The sequence below is a fragment of the Octopus sinensis genome, linkage group LG15 (genome assembly GCF_006345805.1).
Source record: "Octopus sinensis linkage group LG15, ASM634580v1, whole genome shotgun sequence".
Taxonomy (NCBI): domain Eukaryota; kingdom Metazoa; phylum Mollusca; class Cephalopoda; order Octopoda; family Octopodidae; genus Octopus; species Octopus sinensis.
The window spans coordinates 34,685,759-34,690,758 of record NC_043011.1 but is presented as its reverse complement, the minus strand read 5'-3'; the positions used below and the strand labels follow the sequence as shown (position 1 = coordinate 34,690,758).

Here is a 5,000-nt window from a genome sequence, read left to right as displayed (position 1 = left end):
TTTTTTTTGATGGCCCGATAACTGAAGAGATGTCGACGTGGATTTCCGCCCTGACATCCGAAACTCGGAGTTTTATCATGGCTACCGAATAATTGTCACATATTATATTTACAGATAAATTCCTCTATTTACATAATATCGATGTCTCTTTCACTCTTTTGTTGTCTTACCATTTCTATCAATACGCCATTTGGTCTCAACTATCCCCCCCTCCTCATCTAACCCCCCTCTCCCCCCTCCTCCCCCGACCCCTACTTCTTCAGTCCTTCATCCTTTCACCCCTACTCCCCTTCCCTTCTTCCCTCTTTCTCCCTCCCTCCTTCCCTCTTCCCTCTGCTCCCTCACTCCCCTTCTCTCTCCCCTCCCCCTCTTTCCTCCTTCCTCCTACCTCCCCTTCCTTCGTCCCCTCCTCTCCTATTTCCCCCTCTCCTCCCCCTTCTCTCCCCCCTTCTCCCTCCCCCTCTTCTCCTCACTACACCACACGACTTTACACATCACATCATATATGATGTGCCATACTAATACATACTAATACGTACTAATACATACTAATACATACACCAACCCTATACATACACACGTCCAGACCCCTCATACGCACTTATACTCTCTCATACACACACACACACACTTATACATACTAATACGTACTAATACATACTAATACATACTAATACATACACCAACCCCATACATACGCCTGTCCAGACCTATCCTAGGGTCATTCAACCCTATTATCAACCCTATTATCTCCCCATATTTCGCTCTCGCGTCTCATGTTTGATCTTTGACTTCTGGCCGAAATCAGATCGCCATGTTGATTCGTTAGTTACTGCACGCATTTTTTTTTTCTCTCCTTCTTTCTGTTTTTTTTTCTCTCTGTGTATCTTTCTGTTGAAGAGCGTAGGCTCGAAACGTTAAAGACTTGTTTTATTTATATTTCCTGAGCGCCATACTAATACAATTGTTTGTTTGTTTTCCACCTGCCTTCGTCTTTTGTCTATTTTCATAAAGCTTCCCGTTATATATATATATATATATATATATATATATATATATATATATATATATATACACATATATATATATATTTGTGTAAATATGTGTGTTTAAGTATATGTTTGAGTCCATGTAGACCGTAAATGGGCATGAGTATGCATGTGTGTGTGTATGTATAGATAACAGATAGATAGATAGATAGATAGATAGATAGATAGATAGACAAACAGACGGGCAGGCTGACAGACAGATAGACGGACAGATAGATAGATTGTTAGACAGATAGCTATGTATATATGTATGTGTGAATTATATAATCACGTAAGTACGCATTTATGTACATATGTATGAGTGAGTGTTAGTGAGTGAGTGTGTGTGTATATGCATATATGTAAACGTTTATGAATATATAACGCAGTTTAGTGACTGCTGCATTCTACAACCTATAGTGACTGACAAAAAGGATATAAGAGATACTTAATACCCAACCAACCAACCAACCCTCTCTCCTTGCCTCTGTCTCTCCCTCTCTATTTGCCTTCCCCCCTCTTTTTATCTCTATCTCCTCTCTCTCTCTTCATGTCTCTTTTTCTTTGTTTTGATTTAACATACAACGCAAATGTTTTAAGAAATCGTGTAATATGTTGTACCGGCTGATTATAATATTCATATTAGAACAACACGAACAAAAGTAATATTAACAACAACAACAACAACGACAACAACAACAACAACAGCACAGCAGCAGCAGCAACAGTAGCAGCAGCAAAAAGAAGAACAGAATATTAATAACAGTAATTTTATTTCTTTTTCGTTTCCATTTATAATAATCATTGTACTTGTTGTACTTTATAGTAAATATTAATATTACACACACACACACATATTCATATACATGCATATACATACATACACACACACATATATACATACATACATACATACATACATACATACATATATATATATAATGTGTGTGTATATATATTCATACCTGCATCTATCTATCTATCTATCTATCTCTCCCTCACCCTCTTCCTCTCTCTCTCTCTTCCTCTCTCTCTCTCTCTATATATATATATATATGTATATATATATACACACATGCACATACACACATACACACACATACATATACACATATCTATGCATAGACAAACATTTACATACATACTCGCATACACACATTCATGTATAAAAACATACATATCTATATAGTATTGTACACTATCATTTTAAGAATATCTACTAAACAGCAACTCCTAAAACAAATTCCTTAACCAAGTTTTCAAAATAGCAACCAACAACATCTAAAGGGTCAAAAGTAAACTCCACAAGTTACAAACGACACCCTTACATACTTACTTAAACTCATTGCTTTCTATGGAATATTGACTTCTTCTCTCCATTGTTCCTGGTTCCAGGCTGCTACTCACAGGTTGGATTTCTGTTTTTACAGATTTTTTTTGTTGATTTTGAATTGTCATCGGTGTTTCCGTATCTTTAACTTTTTCTAGGTAGGGATATTGGTCCTGTGCAAACCTATTATTTTTGCCTCTCAGAAGAAGTGGTTCATATTAGTCTTCTGGCCTCTATCCTCTGACCTGTCCACTACTGGATGCCACATCATGTGTTTATAATCCGCTGGCATTGCTCTCAGTGTCATTGAGGCTCATGGGTCATCACAATAAGGACTGGACTTTGCAATGGAATGTCCCCAGACTTGCTGGACCAACACACCTCATGCAATATCTGGAGAAGAAACACTATATACAACAACACGTTTATATATGTGTATGGTTCCTGCAAACTTGCAAATGATATTAAGCGGTTTCAAATTATGGCACAAAGCCAGGAATTATGGTGGCAGTGGGTAAGTTGATTACATCAGTGCTCAACTTGTACATATATTATGGACCCCAAAGGGACGAAAAGCAAAGTTTTGGATTTTGAACTCAGAATGTAAAGATGAATGAAATGCTGTTAAGCATTTTGCCCAGCATGCTTACAATGTTGCTGGCTTGCCACATTGATGATGCTAATATTAACATAAAGGTGTAAGGCAGCAAGCTTGGCAGAATTGTTAGCATACCAGACAAAATGCTTAGTAACATTTTTTCTGTTTTTACCTTCTGTGTTCAAATTCTTATTTCTTTATTGCCCACAAGGGGCTACACACAGAGGGGACAAACAAAGACAGACAAATGGATTAAGTCGATAATATCGACCCCAGTGTGTAACTGGTACTTATTTAATCAACCTCGAAAGGATGAAAGGCAAAGTCGACCTTGGCGGAATTTGAACTGTAGTGAAGTGTAGCGGCAGACGAAATACCACTAAGCATTTCGCCCAGCATGCTAACGTTTCTGCCAACTTGTCGCCTTATGTGTTCAAATTCTGTTGAGGTTGTCTTTACTTTTCATCCTTTCAGGATCAATAAAATAAGTAGCACCTGAACACAGGGGTCAATGCAATTGACTTATCCCTTCCCCCAATATTGCTATTGTAGAAGACACTTGCCCAAGGTGTCACACAGTGGGACTGAACCTAGAACCATATGGTTAGGAAGCAAGCCTCTTACCATACAGCCATGTCTGTGCCGACAAACATATTTACATATATCCACACAAGGTAGACTAACAGAGCTTTCTTACAAAAACTCGGCTATACTTAAACATAACAGTCTTAATATAGTTCTTTGGCACATAAAAGAAAAATCATTAACATTCACAGAGTTCAGTTGTACTGCAGATACGAACACTTATTCAAAAATCAGTGAGAATGAAGATATTTATGGACAACACAACAGTATTTTTACTTTGATTATGAATTCACATTTTCCTTTACGACTAGAGGTGAGCTGAATCATATTAGTAACTGTTTAAGTGACATCCTTGAAAGGCTGGGGTAGGTTTTTAGACAGAGATGGTGACCTACTAAAATTCTGAATACACCCTGTAATTAAAACAGTTAAGACGAAAAATACATTTCTAAAGTCACACTTGTGTGTGTGTGTGTGAGTTTATCCATATTCCAATTACTCTCTTTTTACTTATTTACTCTTTTACTTGTTTCAGTCATCTGACAGTGGCCATGCTGGAGCACTGCCTTTAGTTGAGCAAATCGACCCCAGGACTTATTCTTTGTAAGCTTAGTACTTATTCTATCAGTGTCTTTTGCCGAACCACAAAGTGATGGGGATGTAAACACACCAGCATCGATTGTCAAGCGATGTTGGGGGGACAAACACAGACACACAAACATATATACACACATCCATATATATATATACATATACATACATATATATACGACAGGCTTCTTTCAGTTTCCCTCTACCAAATCCACTCACAAGGCTTTGGTCGGCCCAAGGCTATAGTAGAAGACACTTGCCCAAGGTGCCATGCAGTGGGACTGAACCTGGAACTATGCGGTTCATAAGCAAGCTACTTACCACACAGCCACTCCTGCGCCTATGGAATTTTTTTTTTTGTCAGAAAATAGTTCTACCCTTGGAGGAAGAATTTAAATAGTGAAAAAAAAAAATACTAACAAATAACTCAACATGCTTGCAGACACACACACACACACACACACACACTACAAACAAGTAATTTATCTTTATGCGTGAGAGTGTTTTTGCATTTGTCCTCTACTACTACTTATAACATAGCAGCTTTGCAAAGGATAACTGACTTAATAAGTACCAGATTTAAGAATAGGTTCTGGGGTTGAATTGTTTCAATATGCCCTTCTAGTTGGTACCACAGTATGGTCGCAGAGTGACTGAGTCAAAATATAAACAATAAATTGTATATATATTTTAGAGATATGATTTACAATGCTTGTTCCTTCTCAAGCCATGCCTGGCCCATGATGGGGCCAGTTTCCTGATTTCATTAGCATATAAGTTCACCATTACCTTCTGCTGGAGCCACGTGAAGCTTAGGTGTATCACCCATAAACACACACATCACCTGGTCTGAGATTCGAACCCATGA

The 5,000-nt window shown here is 37.9% G+C and overlaps 2 protein-coding genes across 4 annotated transcripts in view; one reads left to right on the top strand and one right to left on the bottom strand.

Annotated features, from left to right (window-relative positions):
• Positions 1-2,806, bottom strand: part of LOC115219671 (monocarboxylate transporter 5-like) — a 101,682-nt gene extending 98,876 nt beyond the window's left edge. The window contains exon 1 of the mRNA XM_036509634.1: positions 2,365-2,806. The gene's annotated coding sequence lies outside the window, so the exon portion shown is untranslated. The remainder of the gene's footprint in view (positions 1-2,364) is intronic.
• The window catches only part of LOC115219670 (monocarboxylate transporter 5-like), a 44,181-nt gene that overhangs the window by 8,554 nt on the left and 30,627 nt on the right, over positions 1-5,000 (top strand). The window contains exon 1 of one of the 3 annotated variants that reach the window (XM_036509630.1): positions 1,431-1,793. The exons of 1 other annotated variant lie outside the window; for it this stretch is intronic. The gene's annotated coding sequence lies outside the window, so the exon portion shown is untranslated. Of the gene's footprint in view, positions 1-1,430; positions 1,794-2,255; positions 2,438-5,000 lie in introns of those variants that run through there. One more of the 3 variants, XM_036509629.1, reaches the window with a different exon arrangement.